Source organism: Brachyhypopomus gauderio, unplaced genomic scaffold (genome assembly GCF_052324685.1).
Source record: "Brachyhypopomus gauderio isolate BG-103 unplaced genomic scaffold, BGAUD_0.2 sc324, whole genome shotgun sequence".
Taxonomy (NCBI): Eukaryota; Metazoa; Chordata; class Actinopteri; order Gymnotiformes; family Hypopomidae; genus Brachyhypopomus; species Brachyhypopomus gauderio.
The window spans coordinates 62,501-75,000 of NW_027507145.1; the positions used below are offsets into that span (position 1 = coordinate 62,501).

The window sequence follows — 12,500 nt, forward strand, 5'->3', positions numbered from 1 at the left end:
ATGCCTCCTCTGGATGTCAAAAATAATTTTCATTTAAATGACAAAGTCCCACTTTTAATCAACCAGGCCTATAAGCCTGCTTTGTGTGGCCGGGCAAAGGATCAGATAGCTTGGGGACAGATTTAAACAGAAAAGGCAGTTTGTGGAGCTCAGTAATAATTTTGAATGGGGAAAAAAAGGGAAAACGGTGGAGTAATGCTGCCATCTTTTGGGTAAAAAATGTCGGTGCGCCTATAATTTAAAAGTGGGTTTTCTGGATGTTTTAAAAGACCCAGGGCTATCACTCTAGTGTGTGTGGCGGGCTCAGAGTATGCCTAAAGTGGGGTAACTATTTTAAACATTTTACTAATTTCTGGATGTATTAAATCATCCATGTGTCTCACTCTAGTGTGTGTGGCGGGCTCAGAGTATGCCTAAAGTGGGGTAACTATTTTAAACATTTTACTAATTTCTGGATGTATTAAATCATCCATGTGTCTCATCCTAGTGTGTGTGGCGGGCTCAGAGTATGCCTAAGGTGGGGTAACTATTTTAAACATTTTACTAATTTCTGGATGTATTAAATCATCCATGTGTCTCATCCTAGTGTGTGTGGCGGGCTCAGAGTATGCCTAAGGTGGGGTAACTATTTTAAACATTTTACTAATTTCTGGATGTATTAAATCATCCATGTGTCTCATCCTAGTGTGTGTGGCGGGCTCAGAGTATGCCTAAGGTGGGGTAACTATTTTAAACATTTTACTAATTTCTGGATGTATTAAATCATCCATGTGTCTCATCCTAGTGTGTGTGGCGGGCTCAGAGTATGCCTAAGGTGGGGTAACTATTTTAAACATTTTACTAATTTCTGGATGTATTAAATCATCCATGTGTCTCATCCTAGTGTGTGTGGCGGGCTCAGAGTATGCCTAAGGTGGGGTAACTATTTTAAACATTTTACTAATTTCTGGATGTATTAAATCATCCATGTGTCTCATCCTAGTGTGTGTGGCGGGCTCAGAGTATGCCTAAGGTGGGGTAACTATTTTAAACATTTTACTAATTTCTGGATGTATTAAATCATCCATGTGTCTCATCCTAGTGTGTGTGGCGGGCTCAGAGTATGCCTAAGGTGGGGTAACTATTTTAAACATTTTACTAATTTCTGGATGTATTAAATCATCCATGTGTCTCATCCTAGTGTGTGTGGCGGGCTCAGAGTATGCCTAAGGTGGGGTAACTATTTTAAACATTTTACTAATTTCTGGATGTATTAAATCATCCATGTGTCTCATCCTAGTGTGTGTGGCGGGCTCAGAGTATGCCTAAGGTGGGGTAACTATTTTAAACATTTTACTAATTTCTGGATGTATTAAATCATCCATGTGTCTCATCCTAGTGTGTGTGGCGGGCTCAGAGTATGCCTAAGGTGGGGTAACTATTTTAAACATTTTACTAATTTCTGGATGTATTAAATCATCCATGTGTCTCATCCTAGTGTGTGTGGCGGGCTCAGAGTATGCCTAAGGTGGGGTAACTATTTTAAACATTTTACTAATTTCTGGATGTATTAAATCATCCATGTGTCTCATCCTACTGTGTGTGGCCGGCTCTTAGTGCACATTCTTAGGCAATGTATTTAATACAGAATAAGGATTTTCTGGATGTATTAAATCATCCATGTGTCTCATCCTACTGTGTGTGGCGGGCTCAGAGTGTGCTTAAATAGGGTAACTATTTTATACATTTTACTAATTTCTGGAGGTTAAAAAAAGACCCAGCATTTTGCATTCAAATGTGCAGGGCGCACCGGCGTTTAAAGTCCAAAAGATGGCAGCATTACTCCACCGTAGTAATTATTTTCCTCCTTAAAGCTGTATACCATATGTTTCTGGAGGAATTAAATTCAGGCCTATAAGCCTACTGTGTGTGGCCGGCTCTTAGTGCACATTCTTAGGCTATGTATTTAATACAGAATAATGATTTTCTGGATGTATTAAATCATCCAGGGCTCTCATCCTACTGTGTGTGGCCGGCTCTTAGTGCACATTCTTAGGCAATGTATTTTATACAGAATGATGATTTTCTGGATGTATTAAATCATCCAGGGCTCTCATCCTACTGTGTGTGGCCGGCTCTTAGTGCACATTCTTAGGCAATGTATTTTATACAGAATGATGATTTTCTGGATGTATTAAATCATCCAGGGCTCTCAACCTACTGTGTGTGGCCGGCTCTTAGTGCACATTCTTAGGCAATGTATTTTATACAGAATGATGATTTTCTGGATGTATTAAATCATCCAGGGCTCTCAACCTACTGTGTGTGGCCGGCTCTTAGTGCACATTCTTAGGCAATGTATTTTATACAGAATGATGATTTTCTGGATGTATTAAATCATCCAGGGCTCTCAACCTACTGTGTGTGGCCGGCTCTTAGTGCACATTCTTAGGCAATGTATTTTATACAGAATGATGATTTTCTGGATGTATTAAATCATCCAGGGCTCTCAACCTACTGTGTGTGGCCGGCTCTTAGTGCACATTCTTAGGCAATGTATTTTATACAGAATGATGATTTTCTGGATGTATTAAATCATCCAGGGCTCTCAACCTACTGTGTGTGGCCGGCTCTTAGTGCACATTCTTAGGCAATGTATTTTATACAGAATGATGATTTTCTGGATGTATTAAATCATCCAGGGCTCTCAACCTACTGTGTGTGGCCGGCTCTTAGTGCACATTCTTAGGCAATGTATTTTATACAGAATGATGATTTTCTGGATGTATTAAATCATCCAGGGCTCTCAACCTACTGTGTGTGGCCGGCTCTTAGTGCACATTCTTAGGCAATGTATTTTATACAGAATGATGATTTTCTGGATGTATTAAATCATCCAGGGCTCTCAACCTACTGTGTGTGGCCGGCTCTTAGTGCACATTCTTAGGCAATGTATTTTATACAGAATAATGATTTTCTGGATGTTTTAAATCATCCAGGGCTCTCATCCCACTGTGTCTGGCGGGCTCAGAGTATGCTTAAATTGGGTAACAATTTTACACAGAGGCGAGTAACACTTTTAACCATTTATTGGTTTATCCAATGCCTGCATTCTGATTTCTCTTACCCTGAATGCATCACTCAGGGTAGGCAGAGATGCATAGAAGCGATCAGCAGTCTCCATGGTATGGCACATGCTTTTACAAACTAACATGCGGTTCTCAGGGCTGAGATGTCTGACCTGGTTGCTGACACTTGTTCTGATTAAGGTAAAGCCAATATCCCCACTCATCCCAGCGTGTCGCCAAGCTCTCTTTAAGACATCAGTAATTTTAGTCAACTGCATTCCTCGACTTTGGAAGACATATGGGCACTTTGGGTCTCCATGCTGGGTAGAGATTTGAGCCATTTCTTTTAACCAAGCTGTCTCTCCAGGCATCAGGGCTAGGTAAGCCGACCCATATTTTCGGTCTGTTTTATGACGATCGACCTGGGGAATATAAAGGTACCATATGTACCAGTGGTTGCTGGAGCAGCTCTCTGGCTATTGTGTGTGGCGGGGCATGGTGCACTTCTGTGGGCTTACCCAGATGACGGTCCGCCCCTGGTCATCCTGTTCTGCGTTGTCCAACTGATCCCTTGTTAAGTTATAAATGACAACAGGCCTATGCCCTGTGAGGATGGCGAGATACCCAGCGAGATAACCTTGAAGGAGGCTATTCGTCTCGTCCCTGGCTTCTGCTCTCATCTGGTCTGGAAGACAAAAGCAGCAGGATTAAAGACTAAGTGTCATTAAACCACTGGTTGGATGACCCAGGCCTATAATGCTACTGTGTGTGGCGGCCTAAGGTGTGCCTTGACTGGGCATGCATAGTGGGTCAGACCACTCACCTATTAGCCTGGGGACTTCCATGCGTGCTTTCTCCATGAACGTCTCAAATCCTTGGGTGGATTGGAGCTTTTCTGTAGGGGGATAAGAGAGAGTTCAGAACCGCTATGCATATAATTGCGGTGGTTCAATACAATAACGCCGTGTCAACATACTTGATTTATGGCGTTTAACAGTCTCCTGGTGGCTCTTCATATACCTCGTATGGTCCTTCTGTAATTTCCTTATTTGAAGAAGCACCTGCCTGGTCTGCTTTGACCTAAGGCCCAGTATGTTTGAGTGGAATGCACGTGCATGCTTTATGAAAGAAACCACATTAATGAGCATGATGTGAACCGTAGTGTGGCTATATTTTTGCTTGATTAGAGCAGCCGGCCACTGTCTGATTCTCTTTAGGTTGTAGATGAAATTGAGGTCATGGAAGTCTTGCTTGCGGGTGTCTCCGGTCATGTGAAGAATGAATTTGAGGGCATGAGTCTTCCTTAGGTGTCCGTTTTCGGAGTCCTTTGCTGTGGGATTAGAGCGTATGCAGAACTCCTGGAAGTCATCTAGCGCCCACTCAACCCTGGATCCTTCCAAAGCTTGTGGTGATCTCACATGCCTGCCCTTCTTATGGGGTGTGTGGTCATCGTCAGGACGGCTTGAGGGTGCAGTCACCTCATCGTCCTCAGAATGGCTGGATGGTTCATCCACCCCCTGGCTGTACGGTACATCCACCCTGTGGCTGGGCCCGGGTTCTTCTAGGTCGCGTGTGTCACAGGCTACACTTGCTTTTGAAGGCAGCTTCTCTCCAGCACGGTGTTTCTTCAGCATTTTCACCATACAAACCCGCTTTGCCTCGGCCACAATACTTTTCTTCTGGGTACCGTGCACATTATGGAATGAGGCTAAGTGCATGTCCAATCTGACCAAACTTTTCTTTCCACAAATCTCACAATCCAGCCGTTCCGTACATCGCATGCTGGCCAGTCTAGAAATTAAGGCGAGCTCCTCGCCGTGGATCTCGTGAACCGTCCTTACATGCTGTAGCAGGTTGCTTTGTGCCGTTTGACACAACGGACACTGCCGCTAAAGATAAGGGGAAAAAGATCCTAAATATACCAGTAGCAGACGGAGCTTTAAATATTATACCATTAGCAGACGGAGCTTTAAAGATTATACCATTAGCACACGGAGCTTTAAAGATTATACCATTAGCACACGGAGCTTTTAGTAATACTCACAGTCTTTCGGTCCATTTCTGAGCAACTGAGCACGCCGTTTAATTGCAGTATTAATGCTTTCTCCTCCTCCAGTAAATCACTCTCACCTGGTTCCATATGACCAGGCCGTGATAGCCAATTGCAGCTTTCAAATTGCCGAATTGACGTTGCAAATTTCGGATTGGCTTTCTGCAAGAGAGGGGGTGTGGTCTCCAAAGTTGCAATGTGCAAGTATTTCGGCAACCGGCACTATTTGAGGGTTAGGCGAGGTTGAAATATTTCAAAGTCCGAGGATATACCAGCAGCATAGACACTTAGAATAAAAAAGAGGCCTTTTTAAATTAAATATACCAGAGGCATAGACACTTAGAAAAAAATAGAGGCCTTTTTAAATTAAATATACCAGAGGCATAGACACTTAGAATAAAATAGAGGCCTTTTTAAATTAAATATACCAGAGGCATAGACACTTAGACTAAAAAAGAGGCCTTTTTAAATTAAATATACCAGAGGCATAGACACTTAGAAAAAAATAGAGGCCTTTTTAAATTAAATATACCAGAGGCATAGACACTTAGAATAAAATAGAGGCCTTTTTAAATTAAATATACCAGAGGCATAGACACTTAGACTAAAATAGAGGCCTTTTTAAATTAAATATACCAGAGGCATAGACACTTAGAAAAAAATAGAGGCCTTTTTAAATTAAATATACCAGAGGCATAGACACTTAGAATAAAATAGAGGCCTTTTTAAATTAAATATACCAGAGGCATAGACACTTAGACTAAAAAAGAGGCCTTTTTAAATTAAATATACCAGAGGCATAGACACTTAGACTAAAAAAGAGGCCTTTTTAAATTAAATATACCAGAGGCATAGACACTTAGACTAAAATAGAGGCCTTTTTAAATTAAATATACCAGAGGCATAGACACTTAGACTAAAATAGAGGCCTTTTTAAATTAAATATACCAGAGGCATAGACACTTAGACTAAAATAGAGGCCTTTTTAAATTAAATATACCAGAGGCATAGACACTTAGAATAAAATAGAGGCCTTTTTAAATTAAATATACCAGAGGCATAGACACTTAGACTAAAAAAGAGGCCTTTTTAAATTAAATATACCAGAGTTCCTTAAAAAGCCATGGCAACAGGTGAGACCAATCATTGCTGATTGCGTGGGCTGAGAACGTACCGGCATAATTGAAAAGAATCAGCAACAGGTGAGACCAATCATTGCTGATTGCGTGGGCTGAGAACGTACCGGCATAATTGAAAAGGCCATTTTAAATAAAATATACCAGTAGAAAAGACACTTTGAGTAAAAAAGGCCATTTTAAATAAAATATACCATGGCCAAATGAACTTAGAATAAAAGAGGAGAGTTTAGTTTAAATTATACCATGGTTAAATGCTGTTAGAAAAAAAGTGCACAGTTTAATCTTATTTGGAAGGCGCATTGACTCTTAAAGTCCACAAGATGTCACCGGTACTCCATCGTTTTTTTTCTGTTATACCATATGTACGTGCCACTGGGTGGCTCCTCCAGACACCTCAGCCTAGTTGAAGTGTCCGATGAAGGTGCACTCATCTGGGCATGAGGTAAAGTTATTATACCAACATCATGTGGAGGTTTTCAAGTCAGAATTTGCACAAAGTCCATAAATATACCAGAAGCATGGAGTTTTATGAGTGAATTAGTCTATGTCCCTTACTTTGTTAGACCATACACAAGATATTTTCTTCAGGAAATGCACAGAGTCCAATGCTATAACATTGCCAGGTGGTGGCTTTAAGGGAAAAAAGCATAAAAGTGTCCGAAAAACATGCTCTTTAGCTCGGGTACATCCCCAGGATCAAGAAAAATTGTCAGTTTTTTTTTCTATCTTGCTTAGAAATAGGTGTAAATTGACTCTGAAGTGTCATATCAGGCAATGCACAGAGTCCTTAAATATACCAGTAGCATGAGGTTTTTGTTGGAAATTAGTCTATTTCCCTTCCTGAGTTATACCTTATACAAGTAGTAATCTTCAGGCAATGCACAGAGTCCTTAAATTTACCAGTAGCATGAGGTTTTTGTTGGAAATTAGTCTATTTCCCTTCCTGAGTTAGACCATATACAAGTAGTAATCTTCAGAATATGCACAAAGTCCATAAATATACCAGCAGCACGAAGTTTTCAAGTGGAAAATATTCTATGTCGCTTCATTTGGTATACCATAGGCGTCAGTTTTCGGCGAAAATAATTCTATGTCGATAAAAATGTTATACCATACGTATGATTTTGTGTTCAAAAATCGCACTATGTTCCAATTTTGACCAAGGGGTGGATCATCCAGAGGCCTCGATCCTCTGACAGTGCCCGCCGAATGTGCACCCAGACGGACATGCATCTCATTCCCCCTGTCTGGATGATTTTATGAATGGGTGATATGCAAACACCTACCATCAGGTATATAGGGGAGAGGGTCTTCTGAAAGCCACATATATGGTATACCATAAATGAAGACAAGGATTATGGCGCACGCTTTGCCCGACCAAAGGTCACTCCCTGGGCATTTTAGAGGATTTGAGAGGCCTCTTTATGGATCTCACAAATGATCCATGCATGGAATTTTGCACACTTTATCCGAATAAAGTGCACTTTTGGGCTTATGAGAGTAGGTTGGTATGCCTCTCTCTGGATGTGAGGAAGGATCCAGGAATAAAGGCATGTAATGCCACACAATTTATCCGACTAAATGACACTCTTGGGCTTATGAGAGAGGATGAGGGGCCTCTCTGTGGATGTCAGAAAGGCTCCATGCATGAAAGCATGTAATGTCACACACTTTATCCGATTAAAGTGTACATGTTGGGCTTATGATTAAGCATGAGGGCCCTATATGTGGATGTCAGAAAGGTTCCAGGCTTAAAGGCATGTAATGTCACACACTTTATCCGATTAAAGTGTACATGTTGGGCTTATGATTAAGCATGAGGGCCCTATATGTGGATGTCAGAAAGGTTCCAGGCTTAAAGGCATGTAATGTCACACACTTTATCCGATTAAAGTGCACATTTGGGCTTATGATTAAGCATGAGGGCCCTATGTGTGGATGTCAGAAAGGCTCCATGCATGAAAGCATGTAATGCCACACACTTTATCCGATTAAAGTGTACATGTTGGGCTTATGATTAAGCATGAGGGCCCTATATGTGGATGTCAGAAAGGTTCCAGGCTTAAAGGCATGTAATGTCACACACTTTATCCGATTAAAGTGCACATTTGGGCTTATGATTAAGCATGAGGGCCCTATGTGTGGATGTCAGAAAGGCTCCATGCATGAAAGCATGTAATGCCACACACTTTATCCGATTAAAGTGTACATGTTGGGCTTATGATTAAGCATGAGGGCCCTATATGTGGATGTCAGAAAGGTTCCAGGCTTAAAGGCATGTAATGTCACACACTTTATCCGATTAAAGTGCACATTTGGGCTTATGATTAAGCATGAGGGCCCTATGTGTGGATGTCAGAAAGGCTCCATGCATGAAAGCATGTAATGCCACACACTTTATCCGATTAAAGTGTACATGTTGGGCTTATGATTAAGCATGAGGGCCCTATATGTGGATGTCAGAAAGGTTCCAGGCTTAAAGGCATGTAATGTCACACACTTTATCCGATTAAAGTGCACATTTGGGCTTATGATTAAGCATGAGGGCCCTATGTGTGGATGTCAGAAAGGCTCCATGCATGAAAGCATGTAATGCCACACACTTTATCCGATTAAAGTGTACATGTTGGGCTTATGATTAAGCATGAGGGCCCTATATGTGGATGTCAGAAAGGTTCCAGGCTTAAAGGCATGTAATGTCACACACTTTATCCGATTAAAGTGCACATTTGGGCTTATGATTAAGCATGAGGGCCCTATGTGTGGATGTCAGAAAGGCTCCATGCATGAAAGCATGTAATGCCACACACTTTATCCGATTAAAGTGCACATTTGGGCTTATGATTAAGCATGAGGGCCCTATGTGTGGATGTCAGAAAGGCTCCATGCATGAAAGCATGTAATGTCACACACTTTATCCGATTAAAGTGTACATGTTGGGCTTATGAGAGTAGGTTGGTATGCCTCTCTCTGGATGTGAGGAAGGATCCAGGAATAAAGGCATGTAATGCCACACAATTTATCCGACTAAATGACACTCTTGGGCTTATGAGAGAGGATGAGGGGCCTCTCTGTGGATGTCAGAAAGGCTCCATGCATGAAAGCATGTAATGTCACACACTTTATCCGATTAAAGTGCACATTTGGGCTTATGATTAAGCATGAGGGCCCTATGTGTGGATGTCAGAAAGGCTCCATGCATGAAAGCATGTAATGTCACACACTTTATCCGATTAAAGTGTACATGTTGGGCTTATGATTAAGCATGAGGGCCCTATATGTGGATGTCAGAAAGGTTCCAGGCTTAAAGGCATGTAATGCCACACACTTTATCCGTTTAAAGTGCACGCTTCGGCTTAAGAGAGGAGTTGAGAGGCCTCTCCCTGGAAGTCACAGATGATCCAGGCCTGCAATGGCAGACACTATATCACTTTATCCGAGTAAGAGGCTCCCTCTGAGCAAAGTAGGGGGGGAGTGAGGCCCCCCCCGGAGGTCTGAAAAGATCCAGGCCTTTAAATGACACGGGCTGTGCCCGAGCAAAGTGCCCACGCTGGGCAAGGGTGGAGGCGTGATGCTCCCCCTTATGGAGGTCGTCCTACCTCCATCCTCACGTAATGTATTTCGACCTGTGCGTATCCGGAGGGTGCTATGCGCAAGCCCGGAAGATGCTGGTTTCGGCTGGCCTTACCGGATCCAATGGCATAGTACCTAGGTGCGCTCTAAGGCCGTAAACCCCCCCCATGTGTTTGAGAATGGTAGGTGTTATACCATTGCCACGAACCACTTATTGAATCAGCCATGCCCTTTCGGCAATCGAGTCTCAGAGGTGTGTCCGAGGGAAGATTTGCCTTGGCGGGCATGGCTGTCTGGCATCTCCCCGACCCTGGAGGAATGCGCTAACGGTGTAATGCAAACACCTACCAGCAGGTATATAGGGGAGCATGCTTTCTGAGCCTTATATGATTGTACCATAATAAGGATCAGAAGAAAGGCAGTGCGTTAAGGTGAACTAGCCCGACTCTAATGCACCTTGACGGCTTAAGGGGAGGGATAAGTGACCCCTGCTGATGGAGGTCAAAGACATCCGTGTCTCTCAGGCCTTCGAACCACTGCTTGCGCCCGACCGAAATGCCACTGCTGGGCATGGGTGTAAGAGTGGTGACCCCCCTTATGGAGGTCTGTCCAACCTCCAGCCTGCATGCTCCACCTCGGCCTGTGCGTATCCGGAGGGTGCTGTGCGCAAGCCCGGAAGATGCTGGTTTCGGCTGGCCTTACCGGATCCAATGGCACAGTACCTAGGTGCGCTCTAAGACCGTTATCCGAACCCAAGTCCGCCAGGGGTTTTTCTGTTATACCAGTAGCATCGACCATCACTTTGATCAGCCAGGCCTTTTCGGGGGTCGAGCGTCCGAGGTGTGTCCGAGGGAAGATTTGCCTTGGCGGGCATGGCTGGCGAGTACCTCCCCGGCCATGGAGGAAAACGCATACGGTGCATTGCAAACACCTACCAGCAGGTATATAGGAGAGCATGTCTCTTGAGTTCATCCTAACCTTATAATGGTTATCCCATTCATAAGGCCTGGATGCAAGGCGGTGCGTGAAGGTAACATTAGCCTGACTCTAACACTTTCACCGGTTAGGGGTGGAGTGGTGACCCCCCTAACACTGGAGGTCTCGCCGACCTCCAGGCACCAGCCTCACATGCTCTACCTCGGCCTGTGCGTATCCGGAGGGTGCTGTGCGCAAGCCCGGAAGATGCTGGTTTCGGCTGGCCTTACCGGATCCAATGGCACAGTACCTAGGTGCGCTCTAAGACCGTTATCCGAACCCAAGTCCGCCAGGGGTTTTTCAGTTATACCAGTAGCATCGACCATCACTTGGTTCAGCCAGGCCTTTTCAGGGGTCGAGCGTCCGAGGTGTGTCCGAGGGAAGATTTGCCTTGGCGGGCATGGCTGGCGAGAACCTCCCCGGCCGTGGAGGAAAACGCGTACGGTGGATTGCAAAAACCTACCAGCAGGTTTTTAGGGAGAGCGTCAATCTCGAGGGCGTTCGGAGCTCTCCCGATCTATTGGCATACGATGCCCGCCAGGGGTTAGGCTCTCGGGTTACCACTTAAGGTTTCTCCCTGTCATAAGAAAGACACACGGTCAAACCAATGCGCAATGTACAATGAGGTGTGAGCTCATATCCTATATATTGCTCAGAGCCGCAACCTCGGTGCGACATACCTAGGTACAGGAATAGGGCGAGAGGTGGATGCGCTCCTTCAGGACGGGTAGGTCGGCAGCCTCTCGGGTATGATCGTTCACCAACGAAAGCTGTACAAAAGGGGTGACTGCGCTCATTGAGGACGGCAGCCTCAACATGACATACCTATCAAAAACTCTCCCATGAGGTGTGTGCGCTCCTTCAGGATGGGAGGTCGGCAGCCTCGGTATGATCATGATGACCGAGACACAGGCCTTGGGTTGGGCCTAGGGTTGAAGCCTTCTGTGCCGCCCGGGTAGTTCCTCCCCAAACCAGCGGGCATGCCTCTATGGGGGGGCCTCGGTCTGAAAAGACACGATCCTCACCCGGAACCGTCTGAGGGAAGCGTTGAAGGCCGGTCTGTCTACACAGGTGTCCGCTATCGGCGTCCATGGTGTACGGGTGAGAGCCAGCAGTGGATCGGGTTAGTTCAACACATGCTTGGCCTCACCCCGCCTGGTCACGGAATCACTCATTTCTCGGTTACGTCCCACAGTAGCGCGCGCGCGTGCTGGGAGCTGACGAGGGCTCTCTCCCCCACGCTGACGGCGCACCCCTGCTGCACCGATGGTGGGCGTCCGGTACCGAGGTGGGCCCCTGACCCTGCCCGGGGGATGGAGCACGCCGAGGTGGCCGCGACGTTAGCTGGTGTCCCTTTCACCACCGCGGTGCAGCTACCTGGTTGATCCTGCCAGTAACATATGCTTGTCTCAAAGATTAAGCCATGCAGGTCTAAGTACACACGGCCGGTACAGTGAAACTGCGAATGGCTCATTAAATCAGTCATGGTTCCTTTGATCGCTCCACACGTTACTCGGATAACTGTGGTAATTCTAGAGCTAATACATGCAAACGAGCGCTGACCCCTCTGGGGGATGCGTGCATTTATCAGATCCAAAACCCATCCGGCGGGGCGCGGGCCCCCCGGCCGCTTTGGTGACTCTAGATAACCTCGGGCCGATCGCGCGCCCTCCGCGGCGGCGACGTCTCATTCGAATGTCTGCCCTATCAACTTTC

At 45.0% G+C, this 12,500-nt stretch overlaps 1 non-coding gene across 1 annotated transcript in view; it reads left to right on the top strand.

The window, feature by feature from the left end:
* The first annotated feature begins 12,158 nt into the window (after positions 1–12,158).
* The window catches only part of LOC143504720 (18S ribosomal RNA), a 1,839-nt gene continuing 1,497 nt past the window's right edge, over positions 12,159–12,500 (top strand). Inside the window, exon 1 of the ribosomal RNA XR_013127645.1 lies at positions 12,159–12,500. This exon is cut by the window's right edge and continues 1,497 nt beyond it. This is a non-coding gene — a ribosomal RNA (18S ribosomal RNA).